This window comes from Heterodontus francisci, chromosome 5, assembly GCF_036365525.1.
Source record: "Heterodontus francisci isolate sHetFra1 chromosome 5, sHetFra1.hap1, whole genome shotgun sequence".
NCBI classification, from domain to species: domain Eukaryota; kingdom Metazoa; phylum Chordata; class Chondrichthyes; order Heterodontiformes; family Heterodontidae; genus Heterodontus; species Heterodontus francisci.
The window spans coordinates 134,794,407-134,820,007 of record NC_090375.1 but is presented as its reverse complement, the minus strand read 5'-3'; the positions used below and the strand labels follow the sequence as shown (position 1 = coordinate 134,820,007).

The 25,601-nt window shown below is 43.7% G+C and overlaps 1 long non-coding RNA gene across 1 annotated transcript in view; it reads left to right on the top strand.

Moving 5' to 3' along the window:
* The window catches only part of LOC137370067 (uncharacterized), a 43,345-nt gene extending 19,337 nt beyond the window's left edge, over positions 1-24,008 (top strand). Inside the window, exons 2-4 of the long non-coding RNA XR_010975072.1 lie at positions 10,071-10,203; positions 10,512-10,586; positions 23,838-24,008. This is a non-coding gene — a long non-coding RNA (uncharacterized lncRNA). The remainder of the gene's footprint in view (positions 1-10,070; positions 10,204-10,511; positions 10,587-23,837) is intronic.
* Positions 24,009-25,601: the final 1,593 nt, after the last annotated feature.

The following is a 25,601-nucleotide window of genomic DNA, read 5'->3' as shown; positions in this document are numbered from 1 at the left end:
GAGTGTTCAATACATCCTGCAGGGAAAAAAAATAGGCATAGCAACGACTCATGCAGACTCCCATATTGACACTATTCACCAGAAGGGCCAAAGATTAGGCCATAATGCAGATATGTTGAGTTCCAGCCTTTTCTGGGAGTTGCCATACGGCTTTGAAAGAGGCACAGGCTCCAACTGCCCATGCAATGCCAGTAACAAGAAGTGAGCAAGGCCAAGGTGGAGCCGTACATTGGATTTCCCCAAGACCTCATCCTCTCAGAAAGTTAGCACATCTTCAGAAGGTGTCATGTCCAGTGGGAAGAGGTGTTCTGGCCTTCTCAATAGTGGTTGTGAGGCTCTCCCTGGGGGGGCTCAGACTTGTTGGTAGACAAGGACCCTAAGATTTATGGTTAGGTAACTTTTTTTCAGAAGATGGTGAAACCTGAAAAGGGGACAGCTGGAGCCCAAATCTAAATATTTAAGGGGGAACTGACGTGAGAATCAAGGCTGCATCTGGGGTAAGCAAGTGCTTCAGACGCATCCATAGAGGCATGGGGACCCGACACTGAAATTTAAATAAGATAACTTCCACTGAGCTCACTTACACAACCTAGGGGATCATTGCCCCAAGAAATTTCTCAACCAATACGCTCAACAGTAAAGTAACTGGTCAATAAGATAAGTCCTTAACCAATGCATAGTTATTTAGCCTGGGATCTAAAATAATGTAAGTTTGACCTCTTCTTAGATTTATTAGATTTACTAAAGCTTTGATGCTTTGGGAGGATGCATTGCCAGATGGATCCTCTACAAGTTGATACTCCAGCTGAGAAGCCATCTCAGCCACAGAAGAATTGCTTGCTGGCTTCTAAAATGCTGCTGAATGGTCTTTGAGACACATGTCCCAGAATTTTGCAGACGAGAACTATCAATTTCACATCCATTATGGTGAACAGGCTGACTAGAGAGTCAACCTGCTCCATCAACTGTGCTCAGCTAATTGTATATTTTGCAAGCCAAAATCTTTATGCCAATCCTTTGCACCTAGTAGAACTTTAGAGACCACTCCCTATCCACTCCCTACTGGACTACAGCACAATATACTCTCAGGCACCATTTTCATTTCTAAAAGTTTGTATTGATTTGGAATGAATCATGCTCCATTTCCTATAACAATCAAATGAAATCTCACAGATGCTGATTGGCCTACTATCTATTTTTAGTACTTTTTTAAACTTTGGATTTCAAGCTTTTGCAGTTTTTGTTTCTATTTTATATGTACCAGTTCCTGTTCTGTGCTGATTTACTTTCTGTAATTAAATAAGTTTTAGGTGAGCGTATTACCCTACTCTGTAACAAGTGTCTCTATTCTAAGAAGTGCTAAAACTCTTCATCCTTTCCAGCACTGCAGCTCCATTAGGAATGTGGCAGAAGGGCAGGATGGGTGGGACTGAGATTGTTGCCAATTGCATATTGCTAGTTGAAAAGTAGAAGGCCCCCTGTTGGGAATTGCAACAATTACACTCTATGGTCTTCTCTTATATTAATTTTGTTATTGTTCTCTTCTAGAGGGTGTGGAAATAAAAAAGGCAGTTAGTTAATACCACACCAATATAAATTGCTAAGGGTGAGGTTGGATCAGATCTAGGGGATTCACTATCACCCGCGTTGCACAACTGCTCAAGACAAATTTAGAAGCCAACATATTCCAAGCATTAGAGCAGCAATCAACAAAGCAAATATAATGCTGAACTATACAGCCAAAACAATAGTGTACACTTTGGAGGATGTCACACTGAAACTGTACAGACCCCTTAAGTGCTGTATCCAGTTCTGTTCATTATGACTCAAGGGAGATATTCAAATCCTGGAATCAGTTTGCAGAAGAGCCAAAAGACTGATCTTAACACGAGGAGAAACTAGAGACATTTAAACTATTCAATCTTGAAAAAAGTGATTGAGAGAGAATCCGTTAGACATGTACAAATAGAAATGGTCTAGAAAAGGTAAACAATATTTTTAATCAACCTCTGACAGACAAGGGTCACAGGTTCAAACTAATAAAATTAAACTTGAAAACTTATATCAAAAAGATCTTCACACAGAGTGATCTCTGGAATGTATTTCTGAGGAGTGGACGCAAAAAAAAATTCAGAAACAGTTGGATGTTGCAATGGAGGGATGGTTGATGGATGAACTCAGATGGGTCTAATAGCTTTCCTCACCTATATAGAGCACAAAAGCTAACAGACAGAAACAATTATCAATAGTACTTTTCGCTCTGTAATATCACACAGCTATTATTGTTACATTATTTGTCATAGGTCTGGTTCTGACTCACTGTTACACCATCTACAATTAAATATGATTTTTATAATTGTTTTTCATGCCCCTTCAAACTTGTTTCAGGATTTTGCAAACCAAAGCAATTATATCCCTGAATAATTATATTTTTAACGGAATATTTACAGTTTACATCATCTATCGCTATATTGATATCATTTATATCTATATTTATATTAATAACTGGAGTTTCTTCAGAAATTGGTTCCACTGTGTTTGATTTGTCAAATTACTTATCCACTATCCAGTACTGCATGAGCAGAAATTTCCTCAATTAAATATTAGGAAGACCAAAGCCATTGTCTGGTCCCCACAAGAAACACCATTCCTTAACCATTGACTCTGTCTCTCTTGCTGGCAACTGTATAAGACTGATCAAGTCTGCTTGTAACATTGGTTCTATCCAAATCGGAACTCAGTGATGCCATTGATTCTCTAGCCAGCGGAAAAGCCCCTGGGAAGGACAGCATTACCCCTGAAATAAGCAAGAGTGCCAAGCCTGCTATACTGTCAGCACTAAATAAACTGCTATGCCTGTGCTGGGACGAGGGGGCAGTACCCCAGGACATGCGCGATGCCAATATCATCACCCTCTATAAAAACAAAGGTGACCGCGGTGACTGCAACAACTACTGTGGAATCTCATAGATAGGTCCCCAGGGCCCGATGGGATCTACCCCAGAATACTAAGGGAGGCAAGGGAAGAAATTGCTGGGGCCTTGTCAGAAATCTTTGCATCCTCATTGGCGACAGGTGAGGTCCCAGAGGACTAGAGAATAGTCAATGTTGTTCCTTTGTTTAAGAAGGGTAGCAAGGATAATCCAGGAAATTATAGGCTGGTGAGCCTTACGTCAGCAGTAGGGAAATTATTAGAGCGGATCCTTCGGGACAGGATTTACTCCCATTTGGAAACAAATGAACTTATTAGCGAGAGGCAGCATGGTTTTGTGAAGGGGAGGTCGTGTCTCATAATTTGATTGAGTTTTTTGAGGAAGTGACAAAGATGATTGATGAAGGAAGGGCAGTGGATGTTATCTATATGGACTTCAGTAAAGCCTTTGACAAGGTCCTTCATGGCAGACTGGTACAAAGAGTGAAGTCATACGGGATCAGAGGTGAGCTGGCAAGATGGATACAGAACTGGCTCTGTCATAGAAGACAGAGGGTATCAGTGGAAGGGTGCTTTTCTGAATGGAGGGATGTGACTAGTGGTGTTCTGCAGGGGTCAGTGCTGGGACCTTTGTAGTATATATAAATGATTGGGAGGAAAATGTAGCTGGTCTGATTAGTAAGATGGCGGACGACACAAAGGTTGGTGGAGTTGCGGATAGTGGTGAGGATTGTCAGAAGACACAGCAGGATTTAGATCGGTTGGAGACTTGGGCGGAGAAATGGCAGATGGAGTTTAATCTGGACAAATGTGAGGTAATGCATTTTGGAAGGTCTAATGCAGGTGGGAAGTATACAGTAAATGGCAGAACCCTTAGGAGTATTGACAGGCAGAGAGATCTGGGCGTACAGGTCCACAGGTCACTGAAAATGGCAACGCAGGTGGATAAGGTAGTCAAGAAGGCATACGGCATGCTTGCCTTCATCGGTCAGGGCATAGAGTATAAAAATTGGCAAGTCATGCTGCAGCTGTACAGAACTTTAGTTAGGCCACACTTAGAATATTGTGTGCAATTCTGGTCGCCACACTACCAGAAGGACGTGGAGGCTTTGGAGAGGGTACAGAAGAGGTTTACCAGGATGTTACCTGGTCTGGAGGGCATTAGCTATGAGGAGAGGTTGGATAAACTCGGATTGTTTTCACTGGAACGACAGAGGTGGAGGGGCGACATGATAGAGGTTTACAAAGTTATGAGCAGCATGGACAGAGTGGATAGTCAGAAGCTTTTTCCCAGGGTGGAAGAGTCAGTTACTAGGGGACATAGGTTTAAGGTGCGAGGGGCAAAGTTTAGAGGGGATGTGCGAGGCAAGTTCTTTACTCAGAGGGTGGTGAGTGCCTGGAACTTGCTGCCAGTGGAGGTAGTGGAAGCAGGTACGATAATGAAGTTTAAGAGGCATCTTGACAAATACATGAATAGGATGGGAATAGAGGGATATGGGCCCCGGAAGTGCAGAAGGTTTTAGTTTAGGCAGGCATCAAGATCGGCGCAGGCTTGGAGGGCCGAATGGCCTGTTCCTGTGCTGTACTGTTCTTTGTTCTTTTGTTCTCCATCTCTCTTTCCTCAAATTCAAGTTTTCTCTGTTCCAATTGTAGCTTTCCAAACAATATCCTGTTTGGAGTCTGCTTTGAACCCTGTTTTTGCTTCTTCAGATTCAAGGGAAAAATGTTTGGCCACTAGTCTTAGGACTTCAGACTTCCTTGCCTTGTCACGTACAGTGATCCCACACTGCTCAGTCATTTTCCTCAACTCCTCCACAGACAGTGCTTTTAACTTATCCCAAGTCACTTCACCCTGGCTTGGAAAGCTATTAGCTTCAGTTGCAGACATGTTAGTATTCAAGCACACACAACCACAAGAAAATCTGTATTGAAAACTTGCTCTTTTTTTTTTGACTTGCCACTTCCAATTTCTCTCATTTTTCTGTGGGTCAATTCCACATGCTAGCACCCAAATTTCTCTTACGACCAGGTGAGAAAGAGGTCGAGAGTTCCCTTTCAGCCTTCACCTGGTCTTACTGTAACAGGGTTTTATTTTTAAACACGCTGTGTTTTAGTTCCCCCTTCGTGAATCCTTGTTCACCACTTTCCAATTACAAGGCAAAGAAACCAGCACTTTAGGTTTAAAGAAGAAAACTTGAAATTTATTTAAACTTAAACTCTAATTCGGTTGATGACTACGGATACATGACGCACCCACGCTAGCGTGCATATGCGATACACACATGCAAATAGAGACAGAAAAGTACAGAAGAAAAATAAAGTGGAAAGGTTTGAGGCAATATCTGAAGAGGAGTTGTTACGCTTCTTCGAGCTCACTGTAGAGTCCTTTATTGTAGGTAGATCTTCCTTTTCCTTGGGACCCAGTATTCTTCTGAAACCTTGTTCACTGTCGGAGACTTTTCTATCTTGGGGTTCATGTGTCTTCTGTCGTTTTTTGGAGCTCCTTCAGAAAGAGATAGGAGCAGACAGGAGAGGCTGTGGTGAGCCAGCCAGGTCTTTTCAATCCCGGAGCAAACAGCTCTTTGCAGGCTCTCAGTTTAAAACTGTACAATTCAGGGAAAAAAAAACAGACTGCCAAGCAGGTTAGTCATGTGACGAACCGGTTTGACCACTTCTGTTTGTGGATTGTATTGGTGCAGGGGATAGCTCCTTTGTTTCCAAGCACTGTCTGTTAATATGCAAAAATATCTTGCCAGCCAGGGGCCTGGCAACCCCTTGTCACAGGCCTTCTCTTCCCAGCAACAATTTGAAAGTTCATGTCCATGTGGCACAATTAATGTGCCTCATTCTTGGCAGGTGGGTGCCTGCATGACTGTGTCTATCTCAAGCTCCACTGCCTGAATGCTAATAAGCAGCAGTTTTTATACTCTCAATTTAGGCTCCACATGAAGCATTGTCCTCTTTCGGCTTTACCCCCATCAAAAAAGGCACAACTATATCTGAGGGCACTCAAAAGACACCAGAGATGAAGAAATTCATTGTACATTCTGGACCAATCAATCAGAATTTACCCTTCTGCTGTGTAGCTGCAGTGGTAGAGCCCTAACAGACAAGCAGAGCATCACTTGTGAACGCTTAAGCTGCTTCTATGGAGCTATTGGACTTTAATCTACAACACGCTATCTTCATCCATTTCAAAATGCTGGAGATTGGTTTAAGAGACCTTGAGGCAGTGCTTCACTGACCTCATTGCTGCTCCAAGCTCTACACCTACACAGATCACTGGATATGCTGAGGCTGTGCCCAGTAGCATGAGTATGTTTGAAATAGGTATAAGTGAGGCAGCTGGTACTTTATTTGTTGGCACCTGCATCTGACCACCCCACCCCCCAAACAAAATTAATTGAAATTGTGCCACAAAGCAGGTAGGACCAGCCATGGACATGCTGAGACATTTCAGGAGCAAGGGCAAGGAATTCCAGCTGGCTCACGCTGGCAACCAACCACCAGAATAACTCCTTTCTCTGGGAATTCTGTTAGAAGAGGCTACAAATTAGGAATTAAATGATGCACACAATGGGTTGAATTTTGCTGAGGTCATCTGGACAAGTGTGAGGTGATGCATTTTGGCAGAAGAAATAGGGAGAAGCAATATATACTTAATGGCACAGTCTAAAGAGTGTGCAGGAACAGAGAGACCTGTGTGGTCCATGAGCATAGATCTTTGAAGGTGGCAGAACATATTGAGAGAGCAGTTAGAAAAGCATGTGGAATCTTGGGTTTCATAGAGGTATTGCGAAAAACATCAGGGAAGTTATGCTGAACCTGTATAAAACCCTGGTTAGGCCACAACTCGAGTATTGCGCCCAGTTCTGGTCCTCACACTATAGGAAGGTTTGAGGGTCCTTGAGAGGGTGCAGAGGAGATTTACCAGAATGGTTCCAGGGATGAGGGAATTTAGCTAAAATGTTAGGTTGGAGAAGCTGGGCTGTTCTCCTTGGAGCAAAGGAGGTTGAGGGGAGTAAAAACAAGAAATGCTGGAAATACTCAGCAGGTCTGGCAGCATCTGTGGAAAGAGAAGCAAAGTTAACATTTCAGGTCAGTGACCCTTCTTCAGAACTGACCTGAAATGTTAAGTCTGCTTCTCTCTCCACAGATGCTGCCAGACCTGCTGAGTATTTCCAGCATTTCCTGTTTTTATTTCAGATTTCCAGCATCCACAGTATTTTGCTTTTATTTTAGAGGTTGAGAGGAGATTTGATAGAGGTGTATACGGTTATGGCAGGTTTTGACAAGATAAACAAAGAAAAGCTGTTCCCATTAGCTGATGGTACAAGGACTAGGGGACACTGATTTAAGGTTTTGGTCAAGAGATGCAGGGGGGATGTGAGGCAGAAATTTTTCACGCAACAAGTGTTGATGTCTTGAAACTTGCTGTCTATGAGGGTGGTGGAAGCTAGACGATCAATGATTTGAAAAGGAAATTGGATGGACACTTGAGGGAAATAAACGTGCAGGGCTACAGGGATAGAGTAGGGGAATAGGACTGACTGGATTGCTCTACAGAGAGGCGGCATGAACTCGAAGAGCCGAATGGCCTCTTTCTGTGCCATAATAGTGACTCTATAATTATATGGCTCTAGGAGGTTTCATTAAAGGACAAACTGAAGCCATCAGATGAATGCATCTTTTTTGAAAATCTATTGCAAATCTATCTCTAGCTGGAAGAAACCTCCTGGCCAACAACTTTCACCTGCTCTGGTCTAGATTGTGGATTGGCCTCCTAAACCTCTCTAGTCAAGCCTTTATGCAGAGCAAAGCTATGGGGCATTCAGCCTCTGACTTTGTGGCTTTCTTTCAACTTCAGTTTTTAGGCCTGTCTTCAATGAACCTCTTTTTTGGGCTTCTCTTGTAGAAGCTTTACACAATCACATTTGTTGTTTTTAAAAAAGGAGGAAAACCTTTGCTTTTGTTTATCTTTTCCAGTCAGCTAATGAAATGATGTGAACGCAAGGTTTGTAACTTTTGATTCCCGACTCTGTGATCTCAAATACTGATAACAAATGATTTCAGCTGATCATAATGCAGAGTGCGTAAGAATCACTTCTAGGAAATTATTACACAATGTACACAAAGAACTAACAAAGAATTCTACCTTTCCCAAAAACTGAGTATTTAACAGTATGTGCAACATTCTAGCTGTATTTGATGCCAGTTATGTATTTGAAAAAGACAAACAAGTTTCATACCAAAATGACACAACAGGGTTTAAATTTAAAAAGCAAACAAAAAAATTGCAAAGGTTGGATCTGCACAGCTCAAAGAAGGGTTATTATTAATATTCATCATAACTTCAGGATGTGGCACTTCTGTTGGTACGAGGGCAACCTAATCTTGCCTGTTTTCTAGCTCCCTCCCCTGGAAGGAGGGGCGGAGTGCTGATGTAATATTGCCATGGGGATAGAGAGTAGATGCCCCTTCAGCATCAGCACAGCTCTTGCTGTGAGCTTCCTTGCCACTGCGCCAACTCATCAAGCTCTATTGCAGCAATTACATTGTGGAAGCCCATATATATCTCTCACATCATTTGTTCAAGCCTATCAGTTCTCCAACCTAACGACATGGTCTCAAACCCCTGTCAGTGGGACTCCATTAAGAAGAAGCATGATATTCATGCTTTTATCACCTCCAAACTCAATTACTCCATTAATTACCTGAATAGCCTCCTGTTTCATCTTTATGCTGTTTCTGGCTCCCAGATGTTTCAAAGAATCACACTTTAAACTTGGAAAAGGCTGGAGTCAGTCTTGTTTATTACAGTACCATGCTTTGTGCTATAGAGCCTGGTTCTTGTGTTACATATAACATGACTCCCCAATGCAGCCATGAATGAGGCCCCCCACTGGAACACTTAAACATAACAACTAGTTCCTAGCTAATTAGTTCCCAACACTTTACAGATAGTATAACTTCTTCTTTCTTCTTTGGCCTCCTTGTCTCAAGAGACAATGGGTAAGCACCTGGAGGTGGTCAGTGGTTTGTGGAGCAGCGCCTGAAGTGGCTATAAAGGCCAATATTAGAGTGACAGACTCTTTCACAGGTGCTGCAGAAGAAATTGAGCAGCGCCAGCTTTAATCCTGGCAGCTGCCTAAAATGTCACAGACAGTGACGTTTCAGTGCATGAGGCTGCATTTATGCATGTGCAAGTACTCCACCACCCAGTGGTTGCATTGTCAGCAAACACAGCCATGTTCTTGGAGCAATACTCTCAGCATTGACCTCCACCACAACTTGTTCCTACTGCCTCCTGAACATATGTCTGGAGAGTCTCCTGTCCCACTGTGGATACAGGACATCTCTCTTTCTTTCCACCTCTTCCACCAAGGCCTCCAGTGCATTGCCTGAAAATCTTGGAGTTCACTGTCTCGCATGTTCAGCCATTTTTCAAAATATCACAGAATAGATTGACTTTGAAAAACTCCCATCACTTCTTGCAGCCACAATGCATCTCCCCTTTAAGAAGTGCAAGCTGCCTTTAAGTAGCATTAGTCACTCACAATATCGCGACCCCCTTCTGATGTGTACAATCAATGAACAGCATGGGGAACACTTGCTGCACGCATCAATCATTTAAAAGAGCACCAATTTAATTTTCTGTCTGCAAAACGATGATTGGTTTTTGGGGTTGTCCAATTTCTTCCCCAATTCATTCAGTGGAATATTTTGTGGCATTCATCAACATTCTGAACTACTACATGTTATTTCCTCACAGTTTTGGACAATATGGTTCACTGGCCATTAGAACGGCTTCAAAGTTCACTTCGACCTGATGTAAGCTGTCCTTATCTGACTCAAGCAGAATTTAAATTAAACGACAGATAAACCATTCCTTCTCCTATATTGCTAATAAAATTCCAGACTCCTTTATTGGTCTAAACAATGTAGCACCCAACCCCAAAACCTATCTAGATAAATAAAATGAACATACTGGCCAAATCAGAATACAAAATACATATATTTTCTCGTGTTAATAGGATCCATGCATGAAACTAATTTCGTAAGGTTTTGTTAATCTTTTATTTTTATTAAAACAGAAGTTCTTATCAGCATATTCCTGGAGTTTCTCTTGTTTACATAGGTTAGGATGGTATCTCCTACAATCTGTGATGTAAGTGAGTGAGACCTTTAAATCCAGGTTCGCAAAGTGCCGCAACTGAGGCAAAGGCAAAGAATCAGCAGAGAAGCACAGACTCTGTTCTCTTCATCCTCGGGTAAGTTAACAAATTAGAGAAATATACAGAAATAACAGGCCATAATAATGAGGCTTGGATGAACCTGTGAGCTAAACCATACAGCATATGTCTATCTGATTTTATATCACAACTAGAAATGAAGGGAATTGTTAGCTTGTACATATGAATTTTTACTGGCAAAAGCTTGTATTAAATTGAATAAAGTTTTCAGTTGAAAACAAAGCAAAATGATAACTCTGGTCATACCTCAAACAATTAGGTTTGTTACATTTTTAACTTAAACTAAAAGTTGAGCTTCATGTTTAACTGTGTTTTCTACTCATCAGGCACTTACAGTGGCAGGACCATGTTTCTGATGATCTTTGTTGCATTTTGTTTTAGTGCTGTTAATGCAGCCCCAAGTGAGTATTAAAACATTTAGGTATTTTAATTATTGGAACTATAGATCTCTTGACTAATTAAATGATTGTAAAGGTTTCAACACCCTACGTAACTAATAATATGATAACCAGTGTCCATTACACTGAAGCACATTAGACACATGCTCCCCATATTATTGGGCATGGAGCCCTGAGGCCTAGTCTGTACTTAGAGGCTCACTCTATGTCAAACGTGCTTATCATGTCAAAACATGACTGGCCAGTGTGTAAGATGCAGGGAGCCTCCATATAAACAATGCACTCGGCACACTAATGCTGTCGAACGATCATAAATTACAACTGCTGCCCTTAATACAACACCTCATCAATGCTCCAGGTTCACCACCCGTTAACAATTGATGCTGAAGAAGAAGGCAATTTAAACATTTTTTATCTCTGATTTTGGATTAGGGCTATCTATATTTGAACATACAGTCTCAGGAATAAAAAGAAGAAATGCTGGAAATACTCAGCAGGTATGGCAGCATCTGTGGAGAGAGAAACAGAGTTAACGTTTCACGTCAGTGACCCTTCTTCAAAACCCTTCTTTGTTAGAATCCAGGACCAGCATGTTCCTGTGAGGAAGAAGGATAAGTTTGGCAAGTTTCGGGAACCTTGGATAACACGGGATATTGTGAGCCTAGTCAAAAAGAAAAAGGAAGCATTCGTAAGGGCTGGAAGGCGAGGAACAGACGAATCCCTTGAGGAATATAAAGACAGTAGAAAGGAACTTAAGCAAGGAGTCAGGAGGGCTAAAAGGAGTCATGAAAAGTTATTGGCAAACAGGATTAAGGATAATCCCAAGCCTTTTTATACATATATAAAGAGCAAGAGGGTAACTAGGGAAAGGGTTGGCCCGCTCAAGGACAGAGAAGGGAATCTATGTGTGGAGCCAGAGGAAATGGGCGAGATACTAAATGAGTACTTTGCATCAGTATTCACCAAAGAGAAGGACTTGGTGGATGATGAGCCTAGGGAAGGGAGTGTAGATAGTCTCAGTCACCTCATTATCAAAAAGGAGGAGGTGTTGGGTGTCTTGCAAAGCATTAAGGTAGATAAGTCCCCAGGGCCTGATGGGATCTACCCCAGAATACTGAGGGAGGCAAGGGAAGAAATTGCTGGGGCCTTGACAGAAATCTTTGCATCCTCATTGGCTACAGGTGAGGTCCCAGAGGACTGGAGAATAGCCAAGTTTGTTCCTTTGTTTAAGAAGGGTAGCAAGGATAATCCAGGAAATTATAGGCCGGTGAGCCTTACGTCAGTGGTAGGGAAATTATTAGAGAGGATTCTTCGGGACAGGATTTACTCCCATTTGGAAACAAACAAACTTATTAGCGAGAGGCAGCATGGTTTTGTGAAGGGGAGGTCGTGTCTCACTAATTTGATTGAGTTTTTTGAGGAAGTGACAAAGATGATTGATGAAGGAAGGGCAGTGGATGTTATCTATATGGACTTCAGTAAAGCCTTTGACAAGGTCCTTCATGGCAGACTGGTACAAAAGGTGAAGTCACACGGGATCAGAGGTGAGCTGGTAAGATGGATACAGAACTGGCTCTGTCATAGAAGACAGATAGAAGAGGGTAGCAGTGGAAGGGTGCTTTTCTGAATGGAGGGATGTGACTAGTGGTGTTCCGCAGGGATCAGTGCTGGGACCTTTGCTCTTTGTTGTATAGAACATAGAACAGTACAGCACAGTACAGACCCTTCGGCCCACGATGTTGTGCTGAACCTTTAACCTACTCTAAGATCAAACTAACTACCTACCCTTCATTCTGCTATCATCCATGTACCTATCCAAGAGTCGCTTAAATGCCCCTAATGTATCTGCTTCTACGAGCACCGCTGGCAGCGCATTCCACGCACCCACCACTCTCTGTGTAAAGAACCTACCTCTGACATCTCCCCGAAACATTCCTCCAATCACCTTAAAATTATGCCCCCTGATGATAGCCCTTTCCACCCTGGGAAAAAGTCTCTGGCTATCCACTCTATCTATGCCTCTCATCATCTTGTACCCCTCTATCAAGTTACCTCTCATCCTTCTTCGCTCCAATGAGAAAAGCCCTAGCTCCCTCAGTCTTTCTTCGTAAGACATGCCCTCCAGTCCAGGCAGCATCCTGGTAAATCTCCTCTGCACCCTCTCTAAAGCTTCCACATCTTTCCTATAATGAGGCGACCAGAACTGAACACAATATTCCAAGTGTGGTCGAACCAGGGCCTTATAGAGCTGCAGCATAACCTCACGGCTCTTAAACTCAATCCCCCTGTTAATGAAAGCCAACACACCATACGCCTTCTTAACAACCCTATCAACTTGGGTGGCAACTTTGAGCGATCTATGGACATGGACCCCAAGATCCCTCTGTTCCTCCACACTACCAAGAATCCTGTCTTTAAGCCTGTATTCTGCATTCAAATTCGACCTTCCAAAATGAATCACTTCACACTTTTCCAGGTTGAACTCCATCTGCCATTTCTCAGCCCAGCTCTGCATCCTGTCAATGTCCCGTTGCAACCTACAACAGCCTTCCACACTATCCACAACTCCAGCAACCTTCGTGTCATCGGCAAACTTGCTAACCCAGCCTTCCACTTCCTCATCCAAGTCATTTATAAAAATCACAAAGAGCAGAGGTCCCAGAACAGAACCCTACGGAACACCACTGGTGACCGAGCTCCATGCTGAATACTTTCCATCTACTACCACCCTCTGTCTTCTATGGGCCAGCCAATTTTGCATCCAGACAGCCAACTTGCCCTGTATCCCATGCCTCCTCACTTTCTGAATGAGCCTACCATGGGGAACCTTATCAAACGCCTTGCTAAAATCCATATACACCACATCCACTGCTCTTCCTTCATCAATGTGTTTTGTCACATCTTCAAAGAATTCAATAAGGCTTGTGAGGCATGACCTGCCCCTCACAAAGCCATGCTGACTGTCTCTAATCAAACCATGCTTTTCCAAATAATCATAAATCCTGTCTCTCAGAATCCTCTCCAATAATTTACCCACTACCGACGTAAGACTGACTGTTCTATAATTCCCAGGGTTTTCCCTATTCCCTTTCTTGAACAAGGGAACAACATTTGCCACCCTCCAATCATCCGGTACTACTCCAGTGGACAGTGAGGACGCAAAGATCATCGCCAAAGGCGCTGCAATCTCTTCCCTCGCTTCCCGTAATATCCTTGGGTATATCCCGTCTGGCCCCAGGGACTTATCTGTCCTCATATCATTCAAAGTTTCCAGCACATCCTCCCTCTTAACCTCAACCTGTTCGAGCATATCAGCCTGTTCCATGCTGTCCTCACAAACGACCAGGTCCCTCTCACTAGTGAATACTGAAGCAAAGTATTCATTTAGGACCTCCCCTACCTCCTCCGACTCCAGGCACAAGTTCCCTCCACTATCCCTGATCAGCCCTACCCTCACTCTGGCCATCCTCTTGTTCCTCACATAAGTGTAGAAAGCCTTGGGATTTTCCTTAATCCTAACCGCCAAGACTTTTTCATGTCCCCTTCTAGCTCTCCTAAGTCCATTCTTCAGTTCCTTCCTGGCTACTTTGTAATCCTCTAGAGCCCTGTCTGATCCTTGCTTCCTCAACCTTAAGTAAGCTTTCTTCTTCCCCTTGACTAGCTGTTCCACATCTCTTGTCATCCAAGGTTCCTTCACCCTACCATCCCTTCCTTGCCTCATCGGGACAAACCTATCCAGCAGTCGCAGCAAGTGCTCCCTAAACAACCTCCACATTTCTGTCGTGCATTTCCCTGAGAACATCTGTTCCCAGTTTATGCTCCCCAGTTCCTGCCTAATAGCATTGTAATTCCCCCTCCCCCAATTAAATATTTTCCCATCCCGTCTGCTCCTGTCCCTCTCCATGACTATAGTAAAGGTCAGGGAGTTGTGATCACTATCACCGAAATGCTCTCCCACCAAGAGATCTGCCACCTGGCCTGGTTCGTTGCCAAGCACCAAGTCCAACATAGCCTCCCCTCTAGTCGGCCTATCTACATATTGAGTCAGGAAACCTTCCTGGACACACCTGACAAAAACTGCTCCATCCAAACTATTTGCACTAAGGAGGTTCCAATCAATATTAGGGAAGTTGAAGTCACCCATGACAACAACCCCGTTACTTCTGCACCTTTCCAAAATCTGCCTCCCAATCTGTTCCTCCGTGTCTCTGTTGTTATTGGGGGGTCTATAGAAAACTCCCAACAAAGTGACTGCTCCTTTCCTGTTTCTGACTTCCACCCTTAATGACTCAGTCGACAAACCCTCCTCGACGACCTCCCTTTCTGCAGCTGTGATACTATCCCTGATTAGCAATGCCATTCCCCACCTCTTTTACCTCCCTCCCTATTCCTTTTGAAACATCTAAACCCCGGAACATCCAACATCCATTCCTGCCCCTGTGATATCCACGTCTCCGTAATGGCCACAACATCGTAGCTCCAAGTACTAATCCATGCTCTAAGTTCATCACCCTTATTTCTGACACTTCTTGCGTTAAAATAGACACACTTCAACCCATCATACTGGCTGCAACTTTGCCCTGTCAACTGTCTAACCTTCCTCACAGACTCTCTGCACTCGGTATCTGCCTGTTCAACAGCTACCCCATCCACTGATCCGTAGCTCCGGTTCCCATCCCCCTGCCAAACTAGTTTAAACCCTCCCGAAGAGCTCTAGCAAACCTCCCGCCCAGGATACTGGTGCCCCTCCAGTTCAGATGCAACCCGTCCTTCTTGTACAGGTCCCACCTTCCCCAGAAGTTATCCCAATGATCCACATATCTGAATCCCTCCCTCCTACACCAGTTCTGTAGCCACGTGTTCAGCTGCACCCGCTCCCTGTTTCTAGCCTCACTAGCACGTGGCACCGGTAACAATCCTGAGATTACTACTCTGCTCGTCCTGCCTTTCACCTTCCAACCTAACTCCCTGTATTCGCTTTTCAGGTCCTCATCCCTTTTCCGAGCTATGTCATTGGTACCGATACATACCACGACCTCTGGCTGCTCCCCCTCCCCCTTAGGAATCCTGTGGACTCAATCCGAGACATCGCTGACCCTGGGAAAATGTAGCTGGTCTGATTAGTAAGTTTGCGGACGACACAAAGGTTGGTGGAGTTGTGGATAGTGATGAGGATTGTCAGAGGATACAGCAGGATATAGATCGATTGGAGACTTGGGCGGAGAAATGGCAGATGGAGTTTAATCCGGACAAATGTGAGGTAATGCATTTTGGAAGGTCTAACGCAGGTGGGAAGTATACTGTAAATGGCCTTAGGAGTATTGACAGGCAGAGAGATCTGGGCGTACAGGTCCACAGGTCACTGAAAATGGTAAAGCAGGTGGATAAGGTAGTCAAGAAGGCATATGGCATGCTAGCCTTCATCGGTCGGGGCATAGAGTATAAAAATTGGCAAGTCATGCTGCAGCTGTACAGAACCTTAGTTAGGCCACACTTAGAATATTGCGTGCAATTCTGGTCACCACACTACTAGAAGGATGTGGAGGCTTTGGAGAGGGTACAGAAGAGGTTTACCAGGATGTTGCCTGGTCTGGAGGGCATTAGCTATGAGGAGAGGTTGGATAAACTCGGATTGTTTTCACTGGAATGACGGAGGTGGAGGGGCGACATGATAGAGGTTTACAAAGTTATGAGCGGCATGGACAGAGTGGATAGTCAGAAGCTTTTTCCCAGGGTGGAAGAGTCAGTTACTAGGGGACATAGGTTTAAGGTGTGAGGGGCAAAGTTTAGAGGGGATGTGCGAGGCAAGTTCTTTACTCAGAGGGTGGTGAGTGCCTGGAACTTGCTGCCAGTGGAGGTGGTGGAAGCAGGTACGATAATGAAGTTTAAGAGGCATCTTGACAAATACATGAATAGGATGGGATTAGAGGGATACGGTCCCCAGAAGTGCAGAAGGTTTTAGTTTAGGCAGGCATCAAGATCGGCGCAGGCTTAGAGGGCCGAATGGCCTGTTCCTGTGCTGTACTGTTCTTTGTTCTTTGTTCTAGAAGCGGAGATGATAGTGGTAATGGATGAGGTGAAAATTGTTAGCAAGGATGTACTAGAAATTCTGGGGGAAAAAAACAAGAAGTGCTGGAAATGCTCAGCAGGTCTGGCAGCACATGTGGAGAAAGAAACAGAATTAATGTTTCAGGTCTGTGACATTTCAACAGAACTGGCAAAAGTTAGAAATGTTAGGAAAGGCTTTGAGCAAATGAAAGGGGTGGGCGGGGGGGAAGGGGGAAGAAGAACAAGAGGGAAGGTGTGTGATAGGGCTCAGGGCAGGAGAGATTAAATGATAGAGATGTCACAGGAACAAAAGACAAGGGAGTGATAATTGTTGTAAAAAAGAAAGCATGTGTCCAGAGAGAGTGTTAATGGCAGAATAATGAAGAGCTCTCTCTGAAATAGAAACATGAAAAACAAGTTTAAGACAGGCGCGTGGTTAAAAAACAAAATAAAATGAAAAGAAAACACACAAAAAATTTTAAAATAGCAGTCATGCTTAATCTTGAGTCCAGAAGGTTGTAGAGTGCCTAAATGGAAGGTGAGGTACTGTTCCTCAAGCTTCATTGGAACACTGCAGCAGGCCAAAGACAGAAATGTGGGCATGAAAGCAGGGTGATGAATTAAAATGGCAAGCAACCGGAAGCTCAGGGTCATGCTTGGAGACTGAGCGGAGGTGTTCTGCAAAGTGGTCACCCAATCTGCGTTTGGTCTCCCCAGTGTAGAGGATACCGCATTGTGAGCAGCGAATGCAGTATACTAAACTGAAGGAAGTACAAGTAAATCGCTGCTTCACCTGGAAGGATTGTTTGGGGCCTTGGATAGTGAGGGGAGCGGAGGTAAAAGGACAGGTATTACACATACTGCGATTGCATGGGAAGATATTGTGGGAAGAGGACAAGGTGCCAGGGGTGATGGAGGACTGGGCCCGGGTGTCGTGGAGGGAGTGGTGACAGGGGAGGGAGTGGATAATGTGTTTGATGGTGGTATCACGCTGGAGGTGGCGGAAATGGCGGAGGATGATCCTTTTGATGTGGAGGCTGGTGAGGTAGGAAGTGAGGACAAGGGGAACCCTGTCACAGTTCTGGGAGGTAGGGAAGGGGTGAGGGCAAAAGTACGGAAAATGGGTCGACCCGGTTGAGGGCCTTGTCAACAACAGTGGGGAAATCCTGGATTGAGGAAAAAGGAAGACATATCGGAAGCGCTGTCGTGGAAGGTTGCATCACCAGAGCAGATGCGTCAGATACAGAAAAACTGGGAGAATGGAATGAAGTTCTTACAGGAGGCAGGGTGTGAGGAAGTGTAGTCAAGGTAGCTGTGGGAGTCAGTGGGCTTATAATGGATATTAGTGGACAGCCTATCCCTAGAGATGGAGACAAAGAAGTCGACGAAGGGAAGGGAAGTGTTGGAAATGGACCATATGAAGGTAAAAGAAGGGTGGAAATTGGAAGCAAAGTTGATAAAGATTTCCTGTTCGAGGTGACAGCAGGAATTGGCACCGATACAGTCATCAATGTCCCAGAAAATGAGTTATGGGATGGGGCCTGAGTAGGACTGGAACAAGGTATGTTCGACATATCCCACAAAAAGACAGGCATAACTAGGACCCATGCAGGTACTCATAGCAACACCTTTTACTTGGGAGAAGTGAGTGGACTTGAGGGAGAAGTTGTTCAATGTGAGGACAAGTTCAGCCAGGTGGAGGAGGGTGGTGGTGGATGGGGACTGGTTGGGCCTCTGTTTAAGGAAGAAGCGGAGAGCCCTCAGACTGTCCTGGTGGGAGATGGAGATGTGGAGAGATTGGACATCCATAGTGAAGAGGCAGTTGTTAGGGTCAGGAAACTGGAAATTGTCAAAATGACGTAGGTCATCAGAAGAGTTACAAATATAGATGGGAAGAGACTGGACGAGGGGAGAAAAAAACAGCCAAGGTAGGAAGAAATAAGTTCAGTGGGGCAGGAACAGGCTGAAATGATGGGTCTAACAGGACAGTCTTGTTTGTGGATTTTGGGAAGGAGATAGATGCGGGCTATTCCAGGTTGTGGGACTATGAGGTGGGAAGTTGTAGAGGGAAGATCTCCAAAGGAGATGAGGTCAGTGACTGTCCTCGAGACAGTGGCTTGATGTTCTATGGTGGGATCATGGTCCAGGAGGAGATAGGAAGAAGTGTCTGAGAATTGGCACTCAGTCTCTGCAAGGTAGAGGTTGGAACGCCAAACAACAACAGCACCACCCTTGTCAGCAGGTTTGATCACAATGTCGGGGTTTACCTGAGAGAATGGAGTGCAGCAAGTTTGGAGGGAGATAGATTGAAGTGAGTGAGGGGATATGCTGGCTATGCTTAGGGTGGGTAAGTCGCCTAGTCCGGATGCCTTGCTTCCAAGTTTGCGAAAGGAAGGGGCATGGAGATAGCAGAAGGACTTGCCATAATCTTCCAATCTTCCCTAGATATGGAGAAGGTGCCAGAAAATTGGAAAGTGACAAATGTAACACCCTTATTCAAGAAAAGGTGTAAGGACATTCCTAGTAACTATAGGCCCGTCAGTTTAACATCAGTGGTTGGTAAGGTTTTAGAAACAATAATCAGGGAATAAAATCAACAACAGACATTTTGAAAGGTTTGAATTAATTGAGGAGAGCCAGCATGGATTTTTCAAAGGCCGATCGAACTTGACTAATTGAATCTTTTGATGAAGTAACAGAGAGGTTGATGAAGGGAAACCAATGGATGTTGTCTATATTGATTTTAAGGAAGCATGTGACAAAGTACCACATAAAAGTCTGGTTAACAAAGCTGAGGCCTATGCTATAAGAAGGTCAGTGTCAGCTTGGATAAAAAATTGGCTTAAAGGCAGAAAACAGCGAGTCATGGTAAATGGTTGTTTTTCAGACTGGAGGATGGTAGACAGTGGGGTTCGCCAACGTTCAGTGCTAGGACCATTGCTTTTTTGATATATAAAATGACTTGGATATTGGAATACAGAGTAAAATTTCAAAATTTGCTGATAGCATCAGATTTGGAGGAGTGGCTGACAGTGAGGATGATACTAATTGACTGCAACAGGACATAGGTAGGCGAGCAGAACAGACAAAAAAGTGACAGATGGAATTTAATACTGGCAAGTGTGAGGTGATGCATTTTGGCAGAAGGGATAGGGAGAGGCAATATATACTTAATGGCACAGTTCGAAAGAAGGTGCAGGAACAGAGGGACTTGGGGATCCATGTGCATCGATCTTTGAAACTGAGATATAGATGGGAAGACACTGGACGAGGGGAGAAAAATTAGAGAGTTCGCAAAGCATATAGGATCTTGGGCTTCATAAAAAGAGGTATTGAGTACTTAAGCAGGGACGTTATACTTAACCTTTATATAGCTCCATTTAGGCCACAACTAGAGTATTGCATCCAGTTCTGGTCAGTACAATTTAGGAAGGATGTGAAGGTCCTTTAGAGGATGTGGAGGAGATTTACCAGAATGGTTCCAGTGATGGAGGCTTTTAGCTACAAGGTTAGGTTGGAGAAGCTGGGATTGTGCTCCTTGGAGCAAAAGAGTTTGAGGGGAGATCTGATAGAGGTGTACAAGATTATGACAAGTTCAGATAAGGTAGATAAAGAAAAACCTCCCTATGGCCGACAGTGCAAGGACGAGGGGACACAGATTGAAGGTTTTGGGCAAGAAATGCAGTTGTGGGGGGGCGGGGGGTGGGGGGTGGGGGGGGGTGGGTGGTGGGGGGTGATGTGAGGAAGAACTCAGTAAGTGGTAATGATCTGGAACTTGCTGCCTACGAGAGTGATAGAAGCAGAGACATTGAATGATTTAGACAAGAAATTGGATGGATACTTGAGGGAAATAAACTTACAGGGCTACGAGGATAGAGCGGGGGAATGGGACTGATTACTCTATAGAAAGCCAGCATGGACTTGATGGGCCAAGTGGCCTCCTTCTGTGCTGTAATGATTCTATGACTCTATGACTCTATGCCCAGTTATCTGCTATCTCTCCCATTTTGTCCTGTCTCCAGATCGGTGACCTCTTTCACTCATCAGGCAGTCTTACTACCCAATTGCTGGTGATTCCATTTAACATTTGTCAGATCCCTTTAAAATCACACCCTTTCAGTGCTCCTATTTTATCAACAGTAAATATGTTCCTGAGAACACATGTTGGCTTTCTTGTTCCTTCTCCGCTCCATATAGCCTAGCCTGCCTGCTCCCCATCTGTTTTTGAACTGACACCAATGTAGAATCTATTATTCTGATTTTTTTACTAGGACTTCAGTATTATTACACTCCTTTCCTATCTACTAATTTCTTTCCTCATACAATCTCCAGGATTTTAAAACCCAAACCTAATATTACTTATTTACTGCTCTTTGGCACACAATTCTAATGTTACTTAAAAAGGGTGCCAAAGAAATAAGGTATTCCTGAAACATCCATCGTCGGTTCTCCTGATTTACTGCCATAACTTTGGCAAAATATCACCGGAACCCTCGGAAATAAACAGCCATTTACGCCATTAGTGCAAAGTTTCCACCAAAATTCTATTGGAAGAGTGGGACAACTTCTTGGAAATTCCTTCTTTAGGTAATCAAATTTTTAAAATCCTGACTCATGCATGCAGTAGAAAAGGTCACCTGCTACTGGATTCCATTCTAATTTGCAAAGTTGCTATCAAGAATAAAAAAAATAATGGCTTGCCAATATCACTGATAGGTGATAGATTATCAGAAACTATTTTTGTGTGACTGCAGTATTTAAGCAGAATTTTCCAATATGTAGCTTGTTCACTTTACTTTGTACTTGGCAGCCTGATTGATCAAACATTAGATTAGTCCGAGTGTATCAAGCCTGTGTCCTCAGTACCTTGCTCTATGGCAGCGAGGCCTGGACAACGTATGTCAGCCAAGAGCGACATCTCAATTCATTCCATCTTCGCTGCCTCCGGAGAATACTTGGCATCAGGTGGCAGGACCGTATCTCCAACACAGAAGTCCTCGAGGCGGCCAACATCCCCAGCTTATACACACTACTGAGTCAGCGGCGCTTGAGATGGCTTGGCCATGTGAGCTGCATGGAAGATGGCAGGATCCCCAAAGATACATTGTACAGCGAGCTCGCCATTGGTATCAGACCCACCGGCCGTCCATGTCTCCACTTTAAAGACGTCTGCAAATGCGACATGAAGCCCTGTGACATTGATCAAAAGTCGTGGGAGTCAGTTGCCAGCGTTCGCCAGAGCTGGCGGGCAGCCATAAAGGCGGGGCTAAAGTGTGGCGAGTCGAAGAGACTTAGCAGTTGGCAGGAAAAAAGACAGAGGCGCAAGGGGAGAGCCAACTATGTAACAGCCCTGAGAAACAAATTTTTCTGCAGCACCTGTGGAAGAGTCTGTCACTCTAGTATTGGCCTTTATAGCCACTCCAGGCGCTGCTCCACACACCACTGACCACCTCCTGGCGCTTACCCGTTGTCTCTCGAGATAAGGAGGCCAAAGAAAAAAAAAGATTGTAAACTATCACAGTTACAAAAATCTGTGCACATATAGGACCATTTTACAGAACAATGTTCCAGATGATCAAAGTATGCATAGTTTGAATCTGATAATCACGAAAATATGTTCAAAAAATCTAAACATGTATCGGTAGGATGCACTGAGATAATTTGTTTCATTATTCACTGTCTATCAACAACACACTAATGTTTCTCTTACAGATAATACAAAGGCCGAGATTTTATCTGGGTCTTGACGTCCAGATAAATCGACACCGAGAACCCCGCATTGCCTCTTCTGTGGGAGGCCTGCCAAATCTTTAGGCACTTAGGTGGACAGCGGCAGGCCTTCCATGGGATCAAGGATTCCAGCGGCGTAAGTCCCGCCCTCAGGGAGCTGCTAGCCAATCAGAGGCTGGCAGCTCTTTCACTGAACAGTGCCACTGTGGAGGCGGTGGCTGCTGCCAGTGGAGCACCTCCCCAAGGCCCAGGAGCATCGCTGGACCCAGGCCACAGATAGGTCCAGATGGGAGGGGTCTTGCAAAGTGGGGGTCACAGGGGAGTGGGCTGTAGAGGGGTTGGTAGCAAGGGCAGGGGGTGGCACTCAGTAGGCCACCACCCACCCCCATTCATGATGCCGGGTCCCTCATTCAGGCACTGTGCCTTTTAACAAAGCATCCCATCCCCCCCTTCCCAAAGCCAGAAAGCAGCCCACACAGTTTTTCTTGCCATGCTTTCCATGCAATGACAGGGCCACCCGCTGTACGACTAATGGCAGTGGGATGAGGCCCTTATTTGGGCATTAATTTCCCTGTTAAGGGTCTCAGTTGGCAGCAGGGCGGGAAGGCCATTTACAGGCCTTCTTGCTCTTGACTTAATTTTGGCAAAGGCGGGGATCCCCCCGCCCCACCCCACCTCCATCCCACCCAATTCTATGCTCTCCCCACTTCCAAATCCTGTGCAGGAGGAGAGCATAAAATTCCCCTCAAAATATAGTTCAACAAGGATGGCTCGTCCAGAATTTGCTGGGAAAGTAACAGTGAGTTTAATGCACTCACCGTTATCAGTGTGCAACTCGTCCAGCAATTTGTGGTGAGGAAGAGGGATGACAAATTGTAAATTGCCACAAATTACTGGATGATTTAACGCCACCAGTAGCCTCACTGAAATAGCAATTTACTCTCAACCTCCCCATGAGTTTCAAGAAATTGCTGCATTTGTACAGTAAATATATATAAACTTATCGCAGAATATTAGGGCTAGTACTTAATAGCATGTGAACCCTGTCAATGACAAGATTTATGTACCTGCCATACCACTCAACCTCTCTGGCCCAGAATGGGAAAAATTGAAACCATGGAGTCCCATTCCTAGAGATATATAAAAATTAGAATTTTAGATTCCAGCAACTTGCTGTGCAAAGAATGTTCGAGCTGAAATGTAAGGGGAAGAAGTTAAATGGGTCATGCTGCGAGATGCCGCAACCCAGCAAAATTCTGGGCCATCATTGTTGGACAATGCTGTATAATTCCCTGTAATACTCCAATGTCAATAACATGTCAGAAAATCCTTTGAGAATTAGCTAATTTTTTCACTTTAAATAATTATTTTCTTACCAAAGCAAAAGAACGTATTTATTCCTGATGTCCTTCAGATGCTTTGATGATGGCAATAAATAATTTGTACTATTTATGAATTAAGGATTTTATTTTATAGGTTTTAGTGGGACAGGAGATGGCACCTATCCTCATGACATTTCAAGTCAATCTGGACTGACAAATCTATATAATAAACGTGTCTTAACAGCTGAGAGAGTAACGAGGCCTATGCCTCACTTGTTCGGGCTACAACATTCAGGAGTAAGGTAAGTTAACTACAGTAAGGTTCAATTTTTTATTAGGACAAAATAAGCAGTTCTCCAAAACTATGCCCTATAAGGGAACTCTCCAATGTCTTTTGGACGGACAAAATAAAGACTTACAACTGATGTGGTGATATCCTAAAATTCAAAGATACTGAACAAGCTATCAATGAATGTCAGCTGATATCTGTCAATGAATATAAAGGTGATAGATTTTTGAAGTTACTTTAGAACCTCATATTTTCATTAACATATTTACCCAAGTAAACATAACCTAAAGTATACAACCTTTGGGGATGTCACTACACTTGTGTCAAAACAGTGAAGGAAATGGCTACCAAGGGCAGCTATCTCTTAATTAAAGTAGATGCTATCCTGCTTTTAAAAAAAATCAGTCCAGATAATTTCAGAGACAAACCAAAGAGCATAACTATGGACGCTTAATTCAAAACTTTTTCCTCTGAATTCATATTTTTCTCAGTGTTCTCACTCTCACATCTGAGTCAGAAGGTTGTAGGTTCAAGTCCAACTCCAGAAACTTGAGCACAAAATCTAGGTTAACATTTCCATTCAGTACTGAAGGAGTGATGTTGTAGGTACCATCTTTTGAATGAAATATTTAACTGAGGTCCAGCATGCCCACTCAGGTGGACATAAAAGATCCCATGGCACAATTTTGAAGAAGAGCAGGGAGTTATACCTGGTGTCCTGGCTGATATTTATTCCTGAACCAAATCACTAAAACCAACTAACTGGTCATTATCTCATCACCGTTTGTGGAACCTTGCTCTGTGCAAATTGGCATCAGCATTTCCTACATTACAACAGTGACTATATTCAAAAGTATTTGATTGGTTGTGAAGCCCTTAGGGGTATCCCAAGGTCATGAAAGGCACTATAAAAATGCAAGTCTTTCCTTTCTCCAATTATCTCCTATCCTCTGTTGTAAGTGCTGACTCATGTTGGGGCGCAGTGCCATGTGCACGGGCCAACTTCAGTATATCACCATATTGAAGTTTATCCTCCTTTATTTGAGCCCAGACAGTAAAAGCACAGGGTCCTTGCTGGTGACAGACATTCCATCCAAGCCCAACATCCTCTGAAACCTCAGTACAAATGAAGTATTGAACCTAAGATTTTCTTGTCCCTTATAGATAGCAGTGAGAGAAGACTTTTAACTAATCAATCTGGATTGTAATTGAATTTCCAGAGATGAACAGACACTGTGTTAATCAAATGCGATATTGTGTACTTATTGCTGCAATTTCTAAAGAAAACATAAATTCCATTTGAAAAATATTTCAGGTCCCATACAACTAAACTCCATTCTAACAGAATATGAGCCAATTCTAACTTCTCTGATCTACATATGTTTTCGAGATCAATATCCTGCTGTCTTCCAAATAACTTTTGTTTTTTGTGTATATTTGCTGCTGAAATAATATTTATTGCAAAGATTGTATTTATGCTACTTTGGCCTGTTCCACATGTGGTTGATGGAATAGCAACAGGCTGATTTGAAATAGCAGCTCTAATGGAAGGATTTTCTGAATTGCTGTACTGATTGCATCCCAGTTGTTGAGTATTATGATCAACTTATCATCTACTCAGATTGGACA